This window comes from Lycorma delicatula, chromosome 1 (assembly GCF_047948215.1).
Source record: "Lycorma delicatula isolate Av1 chromosome 1, ASM4794821v1, whole genome shotgun sequence".
Classification (NCBI taxonomy): Eukaryota; Metazoa; Arthropoda; class Insecta; order Hemiptera; family Fulgoridae; genus Lycorma; species Lycorma delicatula.
Genome location: NC_134455.1, coordinates 122806455 through 122832496, shown reverse-complemented (window position 1 = coordinate 122832496; position 26042 = coordinate 122806455).

The following is a 26042-nucleotide window of genomic DNA, read 5'->3' as shown; positions in this document are numbered from 1 at the left end:
AAATGTATTAACTGACTAGTAATACTTGAAAAATTAAAAGTGACATTTTTACTTTCAAAAACAGAAAGTGAATTAACAATTATTATGCTACGAATACGTTGGGAAACATGGGGCGAAATAGTTAATAATAAATAGTTAATAGTTAATAGGAAATAAATAATAATAACATGGGGCGAAATAGTCCAATGATTGGGGAATTATAACTAGGTTTTTGGGCCACCATAATAATTTTATTTATAGTACAGTAGAAAGACATCAATTATTTTCAGTTTTCGTTCTTTATATTCATTCTTGAGATAATCCTGTGCAGAAAATAAACATTTACAAATATTGTCATCTTGAATACAAATTGTGTCAAACAATTTTTTATCCATTTCCCTCTACAACTGGTATGTTATTACGTTCTGAGTGTATCTTTCTTCCTTTTATTAGTAGACCACAAAAGAGCTATCCGGACAGTACTTACCCACCTGCCGCTGTAAAAGCAATAATGTTACTCAGCATATATTATTTTTTCCTATTCTTTGATTAGAATATGTAACATTAGGAAATTTTACTTTAATTCCCTTATGTTTAAGAGATATAATTAATAAAAAAAGAATAAATTATAACTTCTGCTTTTAAAAAAGTTCTATTTAAAAAAGAAGCAAAAGGTAATGTTATAACAACTTACGCGGTTTTGTTTATTCAAATATAATTTATAACATTAACATAAAAGATAATAAAAAGTACCTAATATTTTCTCCCACCCCGATCCGGATTCCACAACGAAGCACGACATTTACCTGGGTAATTTATCTTGGGTATTTACTCAAACGACCCTCCACCTATACCGACAGTACATCCGACAGGGCAGGTCGAATGTTATGATAACATAACATCCGACCTGTCTCTAACCCAATGGTAGGGTTACCAGGCCCGATTATGCTGTTCCTGTTCCCCCACCACAGGATTCGGGAAAGGTCTTAATGCATTCTTGGTTCTTACAAAAACACCCAAAAGTGCATCCCCGCCTGGAATACAATCTTTTCCATTCCCCCCACAAGAACACAAGAGAGTCTCCGTGTATCCTCTCTTACAACCATCTCTGCAACCACAAACGTATGGTATCTTAGCAGAGAGTTGTCCCTCATCCTCTCGTCGCTCCAGCAGCTCTGTCCTTCAGTCGAAGGATCCGACAAGCAAACAAGTAGAAAAATCCCATCACCGGACTGTACAACCCTCCAGAGTGTGACCCTCCGAACCAGAGATACCACACCTCTGCAAAGTAGGAAATTGGGCCCGCTGATGACCCTCCTGACAAGAGTTTGGTGCGATCAGGATCCGTGCATCCAAACGACATATGTCGCAGGCCCCAACTACTGAACCATTAGTCCCCAGGGTCACGCATGCAGACCTGACAATGCACCCAGCCTATCTTCAGCCGCTGGGCAATCAACTGTTTGGCCACTGCATACGTCATAATGACAGTAGCTTTCTGCGTGCTGTGAAATGCCAGACGGAGTGAAGACACGCGAAAATCGGCATCAAGTCCAAACACCAGTCTCACAGCCACCACTACCTCAGGTTCAGTCACCGTGGTCTCAAGGTCGTGATAATATTTGGTTTGCTTTGCATTTCTCCCGCTACCACCCCATTCGGTCGCCAAAAAGCATAAGACCGAAACTCTGTGCCACAAACGGCTACTGAGCCTCAAAACAGTTTAACGACCAGTGTCCTAAATAGCTCCTAGAGCTTACCTAACAGCGTGAACGGACAAAGCGCGGCGCCATACAACCCCGGCTTACGTGTTCCAACAGCTCACTTGTGATATATTTACTAAAATGGATATACGCACCCCGTCAACTACTAAAAATATTTATGACATTCATAAATTAAAATTTACTTCGTCTAGACAGAAATTCGCTGCCACGCCTAGGTCGCTGAATGCCAGCAACTACCTGTCCACTATATTGAAGTGCATAGAGCCTTAATTGGCTGTTGGTCAGCCATATATATCTTGGTTAGCTTCCCCTAGCAGTGTCGTAGGAGTCTTTTCCTTAAGTAAACAACTGAAGTCGTTTTAATATATCAACCGCATCAATGAACTCCCACATGGTCCAAAAACGCAGCTCTCGCCACATTGACTCGCCGTTTGTGAGTGGCCAATTTTCCCCTAGCCTCTAAGTTCCAGGGTGATCCGGTCTTGGCTTCCCCAAGAGCAGGGAATTCAAACATCAGGTATTCATTTGACTCGACCTCTCCGCAGACGCACAGCTCATCAGCTGCCAAGCGGAACCGAAGCAGATATTGGTCCAAATTATCATGGTTTGTGAGCATCTGGGCACCCATTGCCCTTACTTGTGGTATACTGTCCCCCCCCATATCTCGTATAAACTTGTATACTATTAGTCGTGGTGTTCCATTCCAGCTGCCATGCTTCCATCGCGAGGCTCTGCAGCCTCTTCCACAACCGGGAGATGGGCGACTGACCTAAATTTAGACCTGGTGCATTGTGATCACCATTCAGCTCCAGTACTGGCCCGGCCCAAAACCGCCCCAACTACCCCGTTCTCTCGGCCTCTTCGCAATCCCACATGGATGCCCAAACTGCATAGAATTAAGGCTCTGCGCTGGGCATTCCTTAAATTTGGAAGAATGGCTCTATTATTATCCAACCTTTGCGCCCAAACGGGTGATGCGTAAGAGATCTGCTTTTGAAGATACCTCGGTACACCATATGTATTTGACTGCTAGGCAACCCATAGTTCTTCCAAGCAATCCTTCTAAGTTTGTGTATCACAGAGACGGCGTCCGCATCTATTTGCCTAATGTAGTTGTTAAACAGTAACTTCTCATCAAACAAAACACTTAAGTACTTATGAACTCTACTCGGCTGATTATACAGCATTTGTACTTGATATGGGGGTTTTGACTGTAAGATAATTTGTCTGCACCCTTGAGAAGCATAAATTTCGCCTTGGGCACAGAAATCCTTAAATTTTGAATTTCCATCCAGCTCTCCGCGGTTGCCAAGGCTGTTTGTGCTCGATCTCCCAGCTGCAGTCTGAATTAATAAGAACTAAAAGGGGAGAGTTATTGGCGAAAGCCTGGGCCGAGAACACTTCTGGGAATACCAATCCTAGAAGCCTGTCAAATACCAGGTTCCACATAACGGGGACTGAGAATGAAAACCTCCGGCCTTACCCTGGTGACGGATTTTTCCAAAGCTAAATACATATGTTTAAACAGAGACGTAGGATTTCACAAATAGTCACGTACTAGGCGTTCAGGGCTACGGGAACATTGCGGCGTTCCAACTTATAAAGGACAGAACTCAAAACAAGGAAGTAAATGCTGCCACTATGTCTATAAAAATTACCAAAACATATTTACAGTCGGCCCTTTACAGCTTGCCAAGTGCATTTAAGATGCAATCCTCGGTGTCAACCCCATTCGTTAAGCCATACTGACCTCGATTTAGAAAGCAGTGAACCTCATTGTTTTCCCAGATCCTTTCCACTAGTAGCCTCTCAAGCAACTTGCCGATTTCCGGAAAGAGGCTGATGGTTCAATAACTGCCGACCACACTAGGATCCTTTCCTGGTTTTAAGAGCACCCTTACCAAAGCCACTTTCCAACAAGTCTGGAAGCAACTTCAGTTATGGCAACAAGTTAACAGCCTCCCAAATGGATCTCCAATGACAGGCAGCAGATGGTAGAATTTATCCGGGTCAAGTTGGTGCCTTTTGATCCCCGATGCCTTTTTCAGTGCCATTCGAGAAACCACTCGGTCTATATCTACGGGATCTACAGCTAGTATGCCAGGGAAGGGCTTTGCCCACGCCCTAACGCCGACCTCTGCTTACCCTTCGGAGCATCTGGAAACAAGAGTATCCAGGAAAGCCTGGTAAGTCGCCACAGATGTTAAAGTGTAGTCACGTTCACCAAACCTGCATCGAACACTGGACAGCACGTGCAATGGCTTTAGCCGGTAACATGATTCTGTGAGCTGCCAGGGGCTGCGCTGCAACTCGGGCATAGATTGTTGTCATCATTTAAGTCTGGCTCCCTTGATGGCATGAACATACTGATTACGGGCGCGCCGGTAGATCCGCAGACGCTCAGTTCCGCATGTAATCATCGATAATCCCCATTAGGAGCTGACGCTGGTATCTTCACTTAGCGGACCTAACTCTAGCGCGCAGCACACTAAGGTCAGAGGACCACCCTTTTCTCCCGGGTTTCCGCCTGCGTTTGACACATGGCTCCCCGGAAGCAGCGGTGATTACTGCTCCAGGCACTCACCGATAAGCGGACTGGTCACTACCAAAGGATCCGTCTACTGGGCGAGAATGCCGTAGGACCCTACTGCACCCAGTCTTGATGGCCCGGCCTAAATGTTAAGCGATCAGTTTCACCTGCTCTTTATCTTCCATGTGCAATTCCAACCCCTACAAGGCAGCAGCGCTCTCGCACCGCAGCCTGTGCTAATCCAGGCCCCTTAGATAACAGCAACCCGAATCTGGAGCTCTTAGACCGCCTCCGTAAACGATTCCATAAATTACAAGAAAATGATCATTCACACCGGCCTCGCGCCAAACAGTTCAACTAATTGTACTTCGCAACAAGTCGCCCATCTCAAAAGTGACGTCGATGTAACATTGTCGCAGTTCGGAAGAGAAAGTTGACGGTTGTTCTGAATCATTAATCAAGTAGAGGTTTCTTGCTTCCACGAACTGTTTAAACCATCGCCTCTGCGGTCAGTGAGTGGTGAACCCCAGGCGGGAGACTTGGCATTAGCGTCCAGAGCAACTAGCACTCTGGTGCCCGGTAGTCCCTCCAGAATCCTGCCCAACGTCACCAGAAAATCATCTATACTCCATCCAAGCTGGAAGCTTGTTCGGAGTAACTAAATAGAAATCCCGACACTACTACGACATCTAGCGTAACCCTCGTGACTCGCCCAACAGTGAATTTCTCATCTGATCATTGAGGCATACAAAAGACACCCAATGAATGTGAGCCAACCACGACCGCGGCTAGCCGCTGTCCTTCCACGGGATGGATGTTATTCCTTCTCGACCATCCTGTCCCTGACCGCGTACGGTTCCTGGACCAAGAGGACCTCAAGGTTGTACTCCTCAAGAAGCTTCTTGGCTTCACTGGTGACCGCCCGGGCATGATGCAGATTCAACTGCCCAGACGCAAGCGTTCAAAGGTCGTGAATATCAACCACAGCTTCTTCGTCTGCAGGTCCTTTCTTTTTTCTTTCTTTTTCCTGTTTAGCCTCCGGTAACTACCGTTTAGATAATTCTTCAGAGGATGAATGAGGATGATATGTATGAGTGTAAATGAAGTGTAGTCTTGTACATCGTCTGCAGGTCCACCTGCAATCTTTCCGTACTACCATGAATGGCTGTCTTCAGTGCCGCAGCCCTGTCAGCACCCCGCACTCGAGTGCGCAGTTTGCCACCACTGTCTCGCCACAAAGACAGAATATTACTCACCTTCTGATTCTCCATGGCTTGTTTTACCTGCTTTACGAGGTCAGCGTACGATCGGTCAGCAGACTGAAACACAACCGTGCCACTCTTCTTCTCGGCCAACGTGGAACGCTGTGTAGGTTGGAGCAAAATTTCGCCCTCCAGCAGGACCTTGTTCCCCACAACCTTGACACCAGATCCCTATTGGTTAAACAAGTACACGACCATCCGTTTGAGACACTTCCCAAGCCCCCCAGGTGGAAGAAAGAACATTGGCTGGAAGATTAACTCACATCCAATGCTCTTCAACGCACCCAAAATCACCAGATGAATCAGTTACTCCAAGCTGCAGCATCATAGCAAACGGTGAAACGCTGTGGAAAAGACGAAACCTCCCCTGGTCCAAGAAATCGGGAACAGTCCTCTCTGATGTCCTCTCCGACGCTTGAGGGCACAACCTGTGAATTTCATCAGACATGGACGCGGAGAGATCCATAAACTTGTAAGTATCCATCGTGGCTCACGACCCCTCCGTCACTCAGATCTCCCGAGACATTAGGCTGTGCGAAATTAAACGAAAAACACAACAAAACTTGAACAACGAAATAAAACAACACAAACGACATAAACGGATCAAAAAACGAATGATAACATAAAAAACAGAACTCCCAACTCGGCATAAAACACGTCTACTCTTCGTAACCCTAATCTCTCATATTTTTCCTAAAAGATATTAAATTAACTTTAACTTTTCTACTACCTTTATCAACTCCGTGTCAGACAGGAACTGAGAAAACATGTCGTTCAAGTCAATGTCCGTCAGCGAGGGTCTGAGGCGCGGCCTCAGTCTTTGAAAAGGCAGGAGCCCCTTCTTACTGCAAATGCCTCCAACAGGGACGTTCAGGCTATACCAAATATCCCCCTTTCCACCACCAACATACGGTTTACGGCGCCCTTGATTCACCGCTTGGTATTACGGCATTGTTGCACAAAGCCATTTAGCCACTTAACCGCCTGAAAGTGCTCCCGTAAAGCTGACACAGCGGTAGAACCAGTCAGGACCTGTGACCGCTCCTCACCCAATTCCTGATGAACCATACCATTCATCCCAGCCAACGAGACACTAGATCCACTGTCTGCCTCGACAATAGTACAATCTTCCACCCGAAGCTTCCTCCTCAAACCGGATAACGGTGGGGACCGTGACTTTGGATGCTGTTTACTCGCCTTCGGCTGCTCCACCGCGCACTCTTCCTTCCTTCCACCTGAGGACCTAAAACCGAGCCAAAAAATTCACCATCCGAAAAGCAATGTGGTTTCGAAGAAACACACGATCAGGCAGCCTCACCGATACGTAGACTGTCCACTGTCCCGTCACATTGCTCCGGTCGCCGACCACTAATAGGCATAGCCTCCCAGCTGAAGAAACAGACACAACGATGGCCGCCATCGAGGGCGAAACATTTTCCCACTCCACAGAACCCTCGTGGAGCAGTGGCGGATAATTTTGTTCATATATGTCCTCCTCTCATTCCTCCCCAGACGAACCGATTAGAGAGAACTTCATAACCAGCACCCCTCGTTTAGTACTCCGTAAGGAATCGCGAGAACCCTGCGGCACAGCTTTTCCTATAGTCAACATAGATCCATCACGATTCACCGGTATTTCCTCCGATTTATTACTGGAACCCGACATCGTCAATTAAATATAACGTAAATAAAATGTAAACTAATTATACAAACACACTTGACAAGAAAACTTGAATTAAACACCGTTAAAAGGAGTAGAAGATTGTCACTCTGCGGGAGGGAATTTTTCATTTAAAATTTCCTTCTAACGCAAACAGCCTTCCAAAAAGATATTAAATAATTTTCCTAATTCAATGTTTAAATATATATACGACTTGTAAACAAGCCAAACAAATGTAATTAAACAGCCGTTAACAAAAACAAATTCCTGGCAACCATAGGCAAAAACTAATATTTCAATTTATATAGAATTTTAATTAATCAAAACGGGGCAGAAATGTCAAGTAACCATTAAATACAAAAGTAAACATAAAATCAGAATATTTAAACACACCCGCGTAAAGCGAAAAGGAAAATCGTCCAACTAAACGAAAAACAACGGTGATGTATAAAAACGGAAAATTAAACGAAAACCAACAAAAACATGAACAACGAAATAAAACAACAAAACAAATGACAAAAAACGAATGACAACATAAAAAACAGAACTCCCAACTTGAGTCGGCAAAAACACGTCTACTCTTCGTAACCCTAACCTCTTATATGTAACCTAAAAGGAATTAAATTAATTTTAAGAAAATAATGAAACATTAATCCACAATATTACGCAGTGACCATCCTGCAATTAATACGTTACAACTGAATTTCACGTAAATATCTACAGAAACATATTGTGTGAACTTGGTATTTTACTTTTAACCGTTTTTAAGGCACTTACATAATTATTTGCGCAAAGAAAATATTTTAATATTTTTTACACTATGTACCAATAGCATGTGAGCAGCCATGGTTGCTTTAACCGAAAGGAATCATACGGAGAAAAAATGAAAAAAACTTTCCTTTTTGTTCAGTAGAAGCAGAAAAACAATCTTCTTTTGAACAAAGGAAGAATAAGCAGAAACTTTACAAAATATGAAAAATACTTTAATATACCAAAAGCTCTGAAGGAGATCTGGCCTACAACATACAAGCATGTACGTTAACAGTAAAGGTACCCTTAATTTCTCTATTTTCTAGCAGTGAAAACAAGACTTGCTTTGAGAAAACAGGTACTGCTTTCAGAAATATTCATAGAGGTTATTTTTAACCTAAATTGTTTTCTAAACATTTACAACATTTCCATAAACTTATTACTCTTTCATTCTTTTCAAAATAGTAATGATAGTAAAGAAAATTACGCATTAATTAATAACTATTAATTCATTCGAATACATTATTTATTTAAATGTATAAAAATACGTAATTAAAAATTACATTTTCATCTTTATATCTCCATTAACCTCGCGAAAATAATTAAATTAATGTCTTTTTAATTTAAAGGATGATCAGATTAACAGACATTCCAGAGGAAATTCTAATTTTTTTGAAATGATGGGAATTCAGAGACGATTTAATCAGTAAATGGTCATGTTTTAAGTAAAATAAAAAAATAAAACACGTTGTTTAACTGTTTTCCGTTTAGCTATTCTGGCAAATAATCCAATATTTTCGAATTCTTTGTTTCAAAAATCTTTTACAACACATAAATCTAAAAATACCACCGGTAATAATTTTGTTTTAAATTTTCTGAAAGAAAAAGTTAAAATAACAAGTAAATATAAATTTAACAGTACAACAAAAAAGTTACATAATATGATAAAACTGCTAGCCTGGGTCTAAAGTGGGACTAAATTATTCTAAAGTAACTTCTCATTAGTTACTGTTAATTACATTACGTACAAAAACAGAAAAAAATTTTAATAAATTATTATAATTTTTTAAATGAAATTCATATTAATTTAATCACCGAAGTATGTCGTAGAATATACAGCATTACTTTGCACTGGCAGAGTGAACCACTCCAAATATAGATAGACATAGGTAAATTTCTAGTATCAAATTAAATGCAACTGAAATTTAATTTCTGCTCAATACACTTTTAATCAAACCTTTTCTATTAACTTTCTTTCTGGAATTAATACTTAATCAACAATTTAGTCTCGGATTAGTGTATCTGGCTTTTGGATTGTTGTAATATATTTTAATCTTTTAATTATTTATTTATTCTTTTATTAAATTTACATCGGCATCTCAACTTTTACTAAATTTTCTATTTCTACAAAGAAAACTAATTACCATACTTATATAAATTTCAAAAAAAAATAACTAAATTTTATAAAAACTTTATTTTTCAGTCATTTATGTAAGTCGCAGATTTTATTATAAATGAAAAAAAAGTATAAACCTCAAAATATTTTTCTTAAATTTCTTGTCAAGTACTGACCATTTTTATTGATTTTTTCAGTGATCTTTATCTTCCTTACCTTACTTTTTAGGGGTTAGTACTTTTATTTATTTACTTAATTATTAATATTCTGTCTATCTTCACTTAATATAGTGAAAATAAATTTTGAATAAATGTAATTTTAAGGAATTATAGAAATATCCTTTATCAGGAAATAAAAATTCTCTGGATAAATAACAAATATGTTACGACGTTATTCTTGAACGAATTTTTTTTTAACTTTGTACTTTAAATTAATTACATGTGTGTAATGTTCTTGGGGTATACATTAGTAGTGTACTATTAATTTTAACCAACTTACAGACAATCAATTTAAAATAAATTCGTTCGTTATTTTCATTATACTTAAAACTGTATTCTAAAAAATCAAATAAGAGTCATAATAGTGATATCACTAACACCAGATTTTAAAATTCTGGATAACAGTACCGATTTTATACACAAGAAAATTTAAAAAAAAAAACAATTGTGTTGCTGTAAATGTAAATCAATAGACACAACATAACTTACATACTTTTCTTTTCAGTTGAGTTGTTTTTTTTTAAAAGTTTTCTTTAATAATGAAATTTTTTTACAATATTATTCTTGAAAACATTGATTTTATTCAAAAAAATTGATTTATAGTTCTTAAGTGTGGAGAGAGAAAATTTCAGTGCACAGTATACAGGCTAAAGTTGTAAAAAAAAATCAGGTATTGAATCATCAAGAGGCATATATTTTTTTATTCATCAAATTTGTCACTGAAATACTGTTTGAGGTACTATATTTTTAAATAAATCATAAAAATTAAACTTAAATTATATTAATAGCTATAAGATACGTGTAATACATTAAAAGTTAAAAATTTCCATTATATAACAGAAATGTCATACCCACTAGTTGGATAAGATGAAAATAAAAACACTTAAGAATAATTTTTACTTTAACTTATTACTTCCCGATATAAGTATTTTTTTTTAATATCGAACCAAAAAATTATATTAATTCGATAAAAAATAAACATACGTAAAATGTAAAGGTTACATAAAGATTTTGATTAAATAACCTACCAACTAAATTTTCATTCACATTCAAAACCTACAATTCTCTATTTATAATATTAGTAAAGGCAGAAATAAAGACAAAAAAAAAACTAGTTAAAATGATGGAAACGTTCCTGAAATAGAAATATGAAAAGTTCATATAACACTTTGAACATGTTTTTCATTAATATATTATTCATTCCATTAGATGCTTGAACTGTAGAGTGAGTTTATGCAGCATATACAAAAGCTAAATAAATAGATCCATTTGGATCTCAGTAAGTAGTCTTGCTACAGTATCAGGGAACCCAAGGGTGACATATTTTATATTTAGACAGAACGGATGCGAGCTCTAATTCCGAACCAGAAAGTGATTTATTAACGTGGGACTCAGCTGTGAGTTCGAGTTGCAATTAGCACTCACTACGTCGTAGTGACCCGTCAATACTCGACACAAATCAAAAACATTTTAATTGAAGTATTTCTAAACTTAGAATACATTTCTTTTTATATGATTGATCGCAGTTATATTTCATAAAATCTAAAATTTTATTTCACTTACAAAGAAAAAGTAATGGATATAATAGATTTCATGAAATGGTATAATTTTTTTTCTCTCCATGACGTGTAACGTAGTATTTTTTCTAAGAAAGAACAATCTATCAGTGGAATGACCTGCATTCATGAAGTTTATATGATTGAAAAATTTATTAAAAAAATTGTCGTACAAATCGTTATTTTCCTCTCTTAGTATATACGTGATATTGCTAGAGTTTTTCGGTAAAACAGTAAAAGTAAAAAACCCAAATTTTCCGGGATAGGTTTCTTTCATCACAAATTATATGAACTTAAATACATGGACTAAAATTATATAATTTTTATGTTAAGAGATACCTGGTTTATAATATTTTAACAAATTTTAAAATTGATTTATACTAGTAACACTTAAGAATTCATTCTATGAAGAATTTATTTCTATGTATTTTGATATTATTATTATTATGTAATTTTTAAAACAAAATTTCCCATTAAAAAAAATAATGATGTGCATAATCTAACTTCTCAATAAACAAAAAATTCTAGCCTAAATGATAACCGAAACTAATTTTTATTTTGTAAATTTTTAATCTACGCTTAAAAAAAAAAAACTTACTTTAGTTAAAACAAAAATTTATAGAGATCATTATACAGATATTACTAACAAAACTAGTATAAAAAAGCAAAAGAATACAATATAACCTAAAAGAAAAATAATATGTTCAATTTAACAATCAAAGATTCATTCAATCAGATTATGCAAAATAATTAGCAAAAATTGAAAACTAAAGATGAAAAATAAGAAACGAATATGACAACTATTTAATAAAAACTAAATTCTTACATTAAACAAATATAAAAATTTCATGTAACTTAAAAGTAATTCTATGTAAATAAGACATTTTTTACGTTCAGTTCGTTATAATGAATTATAAGATTGTTATAATTAGCTGTTATTTTTTACGTGTAACATTTTATTTACGTAACACTATAAAACCCCCACCAATCGATTTGTTTGAGATCCAGTACTTCTGAGTATTGGATCTCCTAAACATGGTGATCCAACTGTTGTTTTAATCTGGTGAAACGATTAGTAAACACTCCCAAAAATCCTTCAGAGTTTGGTGTGCTTACACATCTGCAGGGTTTGCAGTAGTTCTTCTTTGTATTAAATATTTCTCTCAATATACCTCTGCGTAATTGCCTAGCAAAATTAGCAGTTCCTAATTCATAATAACAGAAATACTAATTGGTTCCTATTCTAGACAAAAATTTAATAAAATATCAGGAATTTCATAGCTTAATCCGTTCACTGCTCAAGTTATGTAAAAACTGGGAATCGTTCAGAGTTTGGCGTAAGCACTTTTATTCCGAACTTCTATTTTTCGACAGTTTGTTGTTCATCCCTTCACCAGATAAAAACAACAGATGGTACTCCAAATTTACCAGACACAAAAACTGCCCTCGGAACAGAAAAGGTAAACCAAAGTGTATGTAATTTATTGTTTTTCTGATAATTTAATCTAAACGTGAATTCGAAGGGAGTTGTCGCATCTATGATAATGCCTAGCTTTATATCCTGAACTGGAAGCTTGTTGCAAACTGGAAACTTATATATTCGGCCAACATTCCGCTAAAGCTACATGTTTTATAAAAATATCTTTCTTATAAAAATACATCTTTCTCATAAAAATGTAACAAGTAGTTTTTCAAGGGTTAATTCGTAAGCCCTCTTTAACGCCTCTGTATAATAAACAGAGCATTATTTTTCATCTCTAAAACAATACAGGGACGTATTCCAGTGAAGAATGTAATTAAATGATCAATGTAATTTCTGCATAGAAATGGTAGTAATATAAATATATCATAAAAATAAAGATTAAAAAATATCCAAACTAAATCGAATTTAAATATTTTTAAAACTTTTTTTTATTTTATTTTAATCGGGGTACCTACATATTACTCCTCATTCCGTATCGATCTTTATACTTTACTGGTAATACAGTCATTCACCTCCATTGCACTCTGCATTCCATCTCACCACGTCTTTCTAGATCTACCATTCATCCTACTTGTGACAGGAAAATAATCCATCGCCATTTTTGGCCACATCTCTTTACCCATCTGTTGAACATGTTCATAACAAATTAATTTTTATTCTTCGATTTTTTATATTTTGGAATTTTTTCTTTTTCTCTAATTGCTTCATCCCTTATTCGGATCAATTTTGAAACGCGGCACGTTCTACGGAAAAAATCATTTCGATAACATCCAAATGCTCCCTTTTCCTTTTGCTCATCAGTAAAAAGGAGAAAATGAGTGACCCCTCTCGATAGCATTCAAATGCTCCCTTTTCCTTTTGCTCATCAGTAAAAAGGAGAAAATGAGTGACCCCTCTTTAACGCCTATGTATATTATACAGAGCATTATTTTTCATCTCTTAAAAAATACAGGGATGTATCAGCAAGAGAGCCTGAACTCTCCGAGTTATAAGTAAGGATAGGTTCCACTACCACATTATACAACATCGTCTGGTTCTGAGTGTTACCTTTGATGACAGGAGTAAGCTATTAAATTTCCAAACGGTCGTTCTTTACTAGCTCTTATATCAACCTCACCCTTCATCCTCAGAAATAAGTGTTCCCAGACATACATCTTGTCGCAATTTAGGATCCCCTTTGCTTCTGCAACTAAATCCAATTTATCTCTGTCACTCAATAATCTTCGTGCAAATGGTGGTATTATTTTCTTAATTTCGTTGGAATATATGAGATATCCTCAGCATCATTCGCCAACACCACCTGAACATTGTATAGAGGCAATTATTTCCCGCGTCTATTCGAATCCCTAATTTTTAAAGTAATAACTTTTAAATGTGCTATCAGTCTATTATAATAATTTGTTTTCCTAAAAAGATAAATTTTATATACTTCGACATAGAACTCTACTAAATGAACAATTTCCTTAAATAATATATGGTTGTTTTATTTATTTTGTAAAACTATTTTCATGTTGAGGATTTACGGAAGTTTCTGTTTAACAAGAAAAGTAAAATTTATTAGAAAAAAACATTGATATAATTAACTGTTTCATACAAATTTGCAAAATTTAAAGACAGATATACAAAATTCTATTGAGTATTAAATCCCAAATTTTCATATTTGGAAAACAAGTTGAAATAGTATTTTAATGCATCGAAAAAAAATGAATGCGATTACCAAAAAGTTTTCATTTCATAGGAAGTATGGAAATAAAAATTTCATTAATGAAAACTTTTAGGGTGTTTCCAAAATATGTGATTTATTCCTACGTGGAATAGATTGAAATAATAATATTTGTACAGCCCATCTATTCAACATCATATGTAAATATAAGAATTTCCGATATAAGTTTTATGTAGGTAGATAAAGTTTTCGAAAACTTTCAAAGGTATGAACTGCCTTCAAATATAAAAATTTACGTTTAAATTATTCGAACCAAAGAAAGAAATTTCAGAGTTGTTATAAAAAAATTGGGTAATTATTAAAACAAATCTTTAATAAACTAAAAGTATTTGTGAAATAGAAATGAACCGATAAATAAAATGTTAAAAACTTGCAGGGAGATTTTTAATTCTGAGTTGCTGGTGAAACCAGGAATGAATTAAAGCTCTACTAAAAAATGAATTACTTCAGTACTGAGTGAGACTTATTATCTTCTGTAATATTTTTAAATACGATATTCTGAGTGTGTACCTGTTATATATATTCAAAAGGCTTCAGAATTTTAATTAAATACATCTTAACGTAGATGACAGTAACATAATATAGGTTTTACTATACGCCGGCCTCCGTGCTGCGAGTGGTAGCGTTTCGGCCTTTCTCCCGAAGGTCCTGGGTTCGAAACCCGGTTAGGCATGGCATTTTTCACACACGCTGCAAACCATTCATTTCATCCTCTGCGGAAAAAAATGCTTAACTGCGGACCCGAAGGTTAAACAAAAAAAGAAGGTTTTACTATACAAGCATATTTCTCACTACCATACAAAGAAACATTATATAATCTTTTTCGTTGGTTCCCCATAACCACAAAAAAAAGTGAACCAATCATTACAAAATTTCAACTGTAGGTTTACTATAAACGTTTATCACATTCTAACCTTACCAATCTCAATTCTATATAAATCATAAATAAAAAGAATATATAAATGTAAAACCTAGAACTCCTTTTAGTAAATTTAACGTCGTTATCTAAATTGTTTTTCACTGTACATATTTATCTTTGTCTAAGTCAATATCGATTTCTTCAGACAGTTATGTAATTTACTAAATTTAATGTCGTTATATATAAAAGATCAATTTGTATTTTATTTTAATACAGGTGAAACAATAAATTTAATTTGATAATAGATTAAAGGAAATGATGATTACTTACATATTTAACAAAATTTTGATGGGCTGAGTAATACTGAATGTCGATTTCAATACTTCAGAAAATTATTGTGATTTACTAAATTCAATGTCATTGTCTAATCTGGCAGCAATCCAAGAGAACTCTTTCTCGAAGTAAGATAGCACTCTGTTGATTTTTATATCCCGAAATAAGAAAATCCATTAGATTCAGCCATACGCAGAACTGGCATAGATTCGGCTATCAATTTGGTAATAGTCAAACGTTCTCTAAAACTTTAAGAACAACGTACTCGCTCGGCTCAAAAATTACTTCAGTTTTTGAGAAATATGTTCGATTTAAATCAGATTTTTTTTAGAACTTTAAATTTGACAATCTAAGTTCAAAAAATATCTAATAGGTAACATGGTTAAAATATGTAGCCATTGGTATTACAAAAAACTGAATGATGAGAATCCTAAACTTTGCTGTACGGGTAGGCAGGTAGTTTATGAAAAATTTCAATATTCTTCCGATTTCATCAAACATTTAATTTTGGGAACATATCCTTTGTCTTAACATTAAATTTAATTCGGTAACTCTGAGAGCCATAGCTTACATAATTACTAAAAACTTTCAATTTTTTAAGTTCTATAGGCAAATATTTTGGGCAAAAGTGTAACAACGGATGCTAGTACGTTATAAATTAACTCCACTACGTATAAGAAACACATTCTTTAAAAAATGCCTATCGTTTTTTAACCGTCTGACGCATAATGGTTAGCATAGATACAACTTTTTATATTTTTTTCCATGTTTGGTTGTTAAAGTTGCCATAATTACACTTGTATGGAGGTTAGCAGCATTGACTACTTATTTTCGTCCACTGAAACATTATCAGAGGGCACTGTTTCACTGAATCACACAAATCTGTTAATAATTATCGTGAAGAGCAGATATTTACAAAACTGTGTGTGGATGTTACTTATATTGTTCAGTTGGTAACGTGTTTATTTTATTTCTGTGAAAGTATTTTCCTGTCTTTAAATAACTTTTGAAATATATATAAATCAGTTTTTCAGAAAATTAAGATTTATTTAAAATTTTAATTCAGTTGTGGCCAGTGTTTGTAACCATCCTGCACACTTAATATTAACTTTCTTAATAACATACTCTTGTTTGAATCTCTACATTTTGTAAGTACACTGATGTTATATCGAAATGAAACGTTTTCTAAGAAGTTCAATGTGGTTAAAGATATAGCATTAGGATCTGAATGTAATTTCTGTGATGATTCTGATCCAACTTTTTTTTAGATCATATGAAATCATAGTTATGTTAGATGTCTGCATATCAAATCACTCTGATTTTGAGGAAAAAATGAGCTATGGTTGATTCAGGTTGTCAAAAGTTTCACGATCAAGAAAAAACAAACCAACACCTTATTTCTACTCAGCCATCTGTAAATCCATTCTCGTATGTGTGTATATATATAAGACACACACACACAAATGTTTTATGTATATTATGTTTAAATTTATTCAAACAGAGAACTGTATTTTATTTGAATTAGTTTATTCAATAATTATAAAACATAAATAAAAAGTGATGCTTTAACATTTCAAAGAATGAACGCCTTTATCTACTTAAAATGATTAAAGTAGTGAAAAATTTTCTAATTATTTTCAAATAATACAGTTTAAATATATTAAGGTGTATATTTCAACATGATTTTTTTTTACTTCCTTGTACGAAGTAAAGGAATTATGGTGATCGCGAAAAATTTCGGTTTCCAGATTTCAACGAAAATATCAATTTTGACCATCCCTGAATCCATTTTGACTAGTTTTGGCATGACCGATTGTAGGTACGTATGTATGTATGTATGTATGTGTGTATGTACGTAACTCAAAAACGATTACCCGTAGGACGTTGAAATTTTGGATTTAGGACTGTAACATCTAGTTGTGCACCTCCCGTTTTGACTGCAATTGAATGGACCAAAAGTGTCCAAAAAAGCCGAAAATCCAAAAAAAAATTGGATTTCGGATTTTTCTTAAGTGCAGTAATAAGCCCTCATTGATAGTTTTTCAACGACTTATCGTAAGTGGTACTTATTTTCACTGGTTTCAGAGTTATAGCCAAATAAAATTTTAATTAATGAAATATTTGGATCTTAGGGGAAAGCACATCGGTTCGAACCAGACTTCATCTCCTGTTTTTAAATTTTTTTTAATTTAAATACATTGATTTATTAATAATTTTTAATCTCTCATTGTAAAAGAAAATTACAATGAATGATAATAATTCAGTAACAAAAAAAAAGAAAAAATATCAGCAGTTTTTAATGAAATAAAATTTTATGTACTTTTCATTTTAAAAAAACGTGTAAATATAATTGAATGGGCGCACAAGGAAGTTATGTGTTCACATCAGATTTTTTTTTAAATGTTGGATTTTTTTGTCAATTTTACAGTATTTTAAATTAATTAAATCATACTTGTAAATAAACTTTATCAATATGTAAAAAATATGAAACATGAAATTGCAGTTACACGAAATTGCTATTCTGGTCATTTGACCGTCGGTAAAATCGGACTTTTAAATGTTAATTGTTAAAAAAATTTATGTTTACTACAAAAGAACAGGTAAAATGTTTTGACGTGTTGGTAAATTTTAAACCATTTAATTCTGGAATAAAAGGGGATAAAATAATTTTTGTTTTTTTGTATTTGTTTACAAACAACTATTTTTATAAGTAATATTTTCTTCTACTGAGTAAATTTCATGTATTATTCCATATTATTATTATTTTCCTGTATTAAACAATTTCCTCAAAATAATAGATAAAAAAATTTGCTTTGTAGTGGATTTTAACCAGGCTGGTTCAAAAAATGTGAAAAATAGCTGTCATTAATCAATAAAAATAGACTGATAATCTTATTTCCTATTGCAATTTATTATTCAAATAATCTTAGAGAAAAGAATTTCATACGGCATAAAAAGGATGACTTGAATAAGATAAAGATACAACTCAACTAACTCATAAGGTTAAATATTTTTTAATATTTAACTAAAATAAACGGTAACAGTTTCTATATGAAATTCACATTTACTCTTAAATTTAAGAGAATGATTGGTCTCTTTACTATGTAAATTAACCCTTTTATGGTGCTTTTTTTTAAAGAAGTTTACCATACATATTGGTTGTTTTTCTCTACTTCGCAACTAGGTGAATCAAATTATTTATTTTTTTACAACTTCTAATTTTCATTCATAAACTTTTAAAAATTTTTAAAGAAAATGTCAGTCTGGTATAAGAATAATGAAAACGGTTGATTAATTTTTTTTTACCAGAAACTGATATTACAATTTTTCATTTTTTTTTAATATTGTTATATTTTGTAAGAATATTTCTATAAAATATTGGATATTATTTTTAATTGCATATTTTAATGAATAATTTTTAGATGAAAGTTTTTAAAATTTAATAAATTTTTACATTAATGAAAAATAACCAAGATCTCAAATACATAATCAGTGTTGCAACTAAGTATTACATAAAAGAAATCATAAGTTAAAAAAAACGAACCAATAAAAAGTAAAATATATGTCAATATAACTTGGAAGAAGGTAAATATTTACATTTATTCAAATAGTTATTTGTCTATCAAATTTCGAAACTATGTATTGCCTTTCTAGAAATCTAATATCCGTTGTTACTGGTATTTGTTTTCTTATACATACTATAATTATGATGCTGAATCTCAAATCAGAGTATTATACGTGTATATAATAAATACATGTTATTGAAATAATAATAAGAAATAAATACGAATTTTTTTGGTTTATATACTCTGGCATAATTTCTTCTGGGTTTGACATAAGCAAAGAATCTAAGGTATAAAAATTACGGGCCCGAATTAGTTGTTTTCTCTTTAAATAACCCTTCAATAAATCTTTAAATAATCCTTCACTTCAATTGTACTTACATTTTACTTCTGAATTTGTATTCATTTTTGCCTATAGTTTTTTCTAAAATTAAAAAAAAAAAAAAACATTTTCTATTGCATTGATTTCAAACTGAAGATGTATTCTAAGTACAGGCTTTTTGGAACGGAACACAAAGATATTGGGAGAATTTGTATCTTCTTACTAATTGCAGAACCTGGACAAAAATCTTTTTTGATGTATCTTTCTTTTATTGGAGGATAATTATTTATTTAATGTCAGTTATATTTGCTTTGTTTTATTAATGGACGGGATTATTTGCAGCGTTCTGATCCTTTAAACCGGGGAAAAATTGTTGACCGGGGCTTTTCTTTTCTTTTTCCTGTTTAGCCTCCGGTAACTACCATTTAGATAATTCTTCAGAGGATGATATGTATGAGTGTAAATGAAGTGTAGTCTTGTACATTTTCAGTTCGACCATTCCTGAGATGTGTGGTTAATTGAAACCCAACCACCAAAGAACACCGGTATCCACGATCTAGTGTTCAAATCCATGTAAAAATAACTGGCTTTACTAGGACTTGAACGCTGTAATTCTCGAGTTCCAAATCAGCTGATTTGGGAAGACGCGTTAACCACTAGACCAACTCGGTGGGTTGACATTGGGAAACTAGCTTCGTATGAGTTTCGTTCTCTCAGCGTGATTTCCCTTCAGTCTATCCCCTTAAGTCCTTTCGGTGCTAGAGCCTTCCAGCCTAGCAGGAATGTGCCTTAAGGGCCCTAGTGTTCGGAGGCTGCAATGGACTACCCTTTTTGGAGAAAGAGGCCTTTGGTTTGATTATCGTATTGAAAAATCCTGATTTTTGCTTTATTTGAAATTCTCTTTTTGATGTAAATGTCTTTTGTTAGTTAATAGATCAATTCCCTTTTTCGCGTTCTTGTTTGATTATCTTCTACATCTAAATCATTCAATTGAATTTTTCTCAGACAATTAAATTCTTTGACTTGATTTTTCTATATTTGTGTTTGTGGCCTTGGGGGAATCTTCGACACTGATAATACATTTTTTCGAAGGAAATCTTTAGTTATATTTTCTCTGCAATGTATTTTAGATATTTTACTTGTTTTGCTGCATTTGCGATTATAAGAGAAAATTGCAATTTGCAACATCATAACCAAAGGCTATGGAGGTTGATTACAATTTCTTTCAATTTTAGACCCGAGTTTATTTGTTGATGTGTTATAATTTCTTTCATATTTTATTCTCATTCTCTTATTACTTTTTTTTAGAACTCGGTTAATTTAACAAACTACCTCCTTCTTTTATTTGTATTTTAGTTTCGAATTCTTCTAACACTTCTCCCATAAATTTTGTTTTAAAACTCATGTTAGTAACAAACTGTTTAGTTACATTAATTGTTTTGGGATTCAAATTGTATCTTCTAGTTTGTTAAATAAGATCATTCTATGAACTGAGTCACATGTTTTATTCATACGCTTATCATCCTTTTACACTATTTTCTAAATATTCCAGAATTATTAATGAGATCTGGACAAAAATTATATATTTATTATATAAGATTACTCGTTCGAACGTTTCAATTCAGAAAGGATAAAAAAAAGAGTATTACATGTAGCAGAAATGGTACAAAAAATGCACAAAAGCGTAAGCGTAAGTATCGAACCGGATAATGTAACGTTAACATAAAAACAATATTGTTTTATTACAGACTTGATAAGAAAATGTAATAACAAAATAAGAATATGGAATTATAGTCAGCATTGGAGTTAGGGAAAGCTTTCTAGAGTGAAAAATATTATAAAATAATACTGAAATCATAAACAGAAATAAAGTGCTGTGAAATTAAATAATAATGTAGGAGGAAATAATATATCAAAAACAAAAGATTGTTTTTTTATCAAGCTACGCAAAGGATAGCCCAAATGAACAAAGTATAAAACTATGTATGAGTGCTTACTGAAATAGAAATAGCCCGAGGTAACCACAAACGTGCGCTGAATATGAGCGCTCGTGGAGCAAAATTTTGAAGGAATTTCTAAATATTTAGAAATAAAACTTTCCTTTTAGTAAGTTCAAAACACTTCTGATGAACGTTACAAAACTTTTGTTCCTTGCACGCGTATTATATAACTGCTACTTGAAAGAGTGTGCAATCTCTGCATAAAAGTATTATGACAGGTGATGCCTTGAACTGTTTAATTAAAAATTTATAAATTATATGAAAGTAAATTATGAAATATATAAAAACATAAAGAATTTATTTTGTTAAATTTTCGAAATATTGAAGAATATTGGTAAAATTACAAATGTTTTGATTCTTAAGCTTAGCTGGCGACTGAAAAACGTTTTCTCAAAAAAATATATATATATTACATCAAATTTAATCAATAAAAAAAAAAATACATTTTTTTTTAATAAGTTTTTAAAACTTCTCTAAACCCTCTTCTGAAATTTTTTTCAAATGATTACATAACAATATATCCAACGAAATGTGATTTTCCAGCTGAAAATCAATAGTTCTGTTTGTTATTAAAGACGACCTGTGTAAAGATTCGAGAGAAAATCGGTAATTATTTTTATTTATTAGCAAAAGTTTACGTACAGAAATAATCTCAAAAAAAATTTGTACTAATAAAATGACAGATAATTTTTTTTTAAACGAGCCAGATATAAATATTAATGAATTTTTGTCACTGAGATAAATGATTGTAAACTTGATTACAATCTTTTATAGTACAAGTGTAACTAGTAACTTCTTTAAATACGGCCTCCGTCACTGCAGACGGTAGACCCCCGGTTTCTTTCATTCCACTCTGTTTGATAAGTCCCCGCTCCTTCATTTTTCATCCACAACTAAATCAAATTACAGTAACATCTCTCCACGTCTGTCTTTCAAAGCTTTGATCAAATTTTCTTTATTCCAGATTTAGACTTTTTATCTGATGCAATTGATTTAAATTACGAATTTATTATCGTACAAGAAAAGTTAAATTTCAATATCTGCTAACTGTTACACTCTATCCAGTTGTAAATTGTTTTACTATATTATTCGAGAAAACTAACGCAACCAATTGCTAAAAATTCATCAGAAACCGAAAATAAGATCAAATCAAACGTATTCTAAGATGTAGCAATTGTGTAATGTCTGAAAATTAAACCCGTACTTCTTAAATTTTTTCATTTAATTACCTTAGAAATGACTTTGATATTCATTTGATATTCGAAAGTCCTGAAAAATATATTTTGATTGCGTCATCTACCTACAACATCAGATAAATCCTTAGTTGTTTCACAACTACAGTAATCTTGATATGTTTGAACATAATATAGATATAACCGTAAAACAAATAAAATGAGTATAAATCTTCATGTAGTTATTTACTTTAATTTCATAACAGGAGCTTATTAATTATTATATTATACTTAGAAAAATTTACCTACCAACAGAAAAGTCAGATTCGCTATAAAGGGACGTGTGTATAGAAGAGGTTGCAAGTGATATTTTTTAGTCTATATTATTAGTTAAAAGCTGTAGTTAATTGAAGTTATTGTTATACCATTTTAAAAAATAGTGTGTTTGTAAGCTATTTTTTCAGTTAATGTTGGTTATTATTCCTCAAATAAGTAAATTATGATGTAGGTTGTTATTTTTATTTACTATCCAGTGTTATCCAATTCAAAGCTTCAATAATTAAGTAAATCATTTCTGTAGTAGGGAATTCATTCCAACCGACACGGTGTTTGCATTAAAAATAATCCCTTTTGGCATACTGGAAGGTGGAGGCAGATTTTACGGTGCTAATTTGGGATAAAAAAGATTTCCACTTTAAAGTTAAGAAAAACTTCAAATTTACCTCAATACGACAATGGTTCCATGTGAAAAAAGTTTCACATGTTTAGCATACAAGCCCAGTCTTCTTAAATTTCCAGAAATATTTTGGTCATCCCTTGCCGTAAGGTTTGGTTATATCAAAAATTGTTTAAGACAAAAGTTTTCGGTAATGTTTAGAGGACTAACGGCCACTTTAAACCGATTCGATACTGTACCTGTTAAGGGATGTATGATTCTTTTTTGGCTTCGAAACCCCATTTTTTTAATATTTCAGAAAATTTGACGAATTTTTTATTATATGATTTATGTTATTAAGTATATATACAAGCATATAAAAAAAAATGTTAATCTCCAATTACTTCTCGATGATATCACACTTGTCTTGTATTAAAAAAGATCTATGATTTAGTTATAATTTTAGTAGAGGAATAAAATATTTTACGGTGTATATTGTTGTGTTTGAGAAAATGAAATAGGAAAAATATATAAAAATTATTATCTCGCCTTTCATACATATCTGTATTTTTTGATTCGGACAATGTCTTTTTGAAGAACTATAAATAAATAAATTGTTGAATTTCGATTATCGAATTTTGATGTTTCAATTGACAGGAAACTTTCGCCGAAACCTACAATTTCATTGTTTTGGGAGTATGGATATCATCTGTTTTCTGTTCATTCGTAAAATGAAAACTGCTTCTATTTTTATATTTATAAAAAATTTGGTATTTTTCGTGTGTTGGCTAATAACTTCTCATCGATTGTACTCACGTATCTAATCAATAATCACATTTGTTCAACAACTAAAACACAAACGTTTTTGAAATTTCGTGGCCAACCTTTTTCTTTTTGCAATCAATAAATCATTAGCTTCAATCCAATTTTTCCCAGTTTTGATCATGCTACTATAATGTCCTTCTTTCACTGACTGCCCGTGGAGAATTATTGCACTTATAAGTTTATATTTTTCCCCGAATAGCTTGCAAGCATCATTACACATTTTTTTTATTCCTTTAGTTTCAGTTATTTTGCGTAAACATACTGCGTCATTTTCGAATAATTTTATTTGAATGATCATAAGTCTTCCTAAAGAGTGAATTTTCATTCTATGTATGAAATCTGTGTTTCCACCATTAGTACATCTACCTTCGACATGAGTTTTTCACTAAAATTATGAATTAAATCTTGGAGACTTAAACTGTTATTTTCCAATAAACTATCCGTTTTAATATCTATGTGTAAAACTAAATTATTTTCTTTGTGCTCTGAAGCATACTTACATTGATCATTTGCGCAAATAATCGTGTATTGGATAGTGTGTTCTATAATGTTGAAAGGTTCAACGTTATCATTTAAATATATGAAAAATCCACAGCATCTTGTTGATTTTTGAATATTGTTGTCGTTGAATATTGAAAATCTCATGCACAAATTTACTTACTTCTATCATGTCTAAGTTTGCTCTATTTTATAAATTTTAAGTGACGTATGTAATATATGATTTTTCCGTAATTTCGGGATCTCATTCTTTAATAATGCACAATTAAACAAACATTGAATAACTGAATTAGCGAAACACAAAACTGAATCACCATTACATACTCAGTGCAATATTCTATCTGTATATCTTGCATCATTCGATTCTTGGCACTCATTTATATATTTAGTCATAACCCAAATATCATCCTTAACTTTTTTAAATTCATTTTTCCCTCTTCAAGAAATAGAAAATCAGGCCTATATTTACTTTTTAATTTATTGTTTTCATGTATTGCTTCAGAACAGGCCTTGATCGTGGATGGATCAAAATACAATCCCTCAATAGACGTTGTTCTTGAAAATGCGACGTACGCTTGACCAACTGTAAAAATATTATTACCAGCAACTACGAAGGCATTTTTTATACTCATTTCTTGTAATTTATATACGGTTATAGCATAGCTTAAACTTATAGGAAATTTTTTTCGCATGACGAAAAGTTTATCCATAAATTTAGACGTAATACTTATTCTTTCAACTGTACGTTCTTCCTTAGAAAATAAAGTAATCGTTACTTTTTGAACATCATCAACGATTGTATTTATACTTTTTACAATACCTACGGTACCATTAACAAATCCTTGAGCTACATCGATATTTCTAGTCAACATGACTTTGGCACTCGTTTTTATAGTATTAACCATAGGAAGACTTCCAGACTTAGAACAATTTTCCTCATCTTATTTTAAAGCTTTATTGATTTTTTTCCTCAAATAGGTTGCACAGTCTAATGAATCATAATTACCTTATCGAATTCTTTTAGAAGAGATGCGTCTTAACATTTCAGTATTTAATGTTTCACACACGTAAAGGGTTGCTAGAAGACACAACGTATCTATTGGTAGTTTATCGATGTAATTGTAAAATTCGGCTCTATTTGTAAATACACACTATCTACAATCAAGTTGTCTTAAATCGTCATTGTTAAAATAACCGATTCTAATTCGAGATAGCACATTTGAATATTCTATTTTTTTTTTTTTGTCGCACATTGATAATCAATTAATCTTAATGGAATAAAAAAATAATCCTAAATATTAGTAGGTTTCATCTGAAGTAATTTTGATGTAATTCGAACTTGTAGTTGCAAAAAATCTCTAAATAATAAAATGTGTCGTTTTCCAAACCAACTATCGTGTTCATCAGAATTATCGAATATTTCACATATCAAACTTTTATATACATGAATGTTATGTTAGATATAAAAATTTCATCAATAATGATTAAACGAGAGTTTTTCAAGTTTTATCGTATTGATTTCAATGCCATGTCT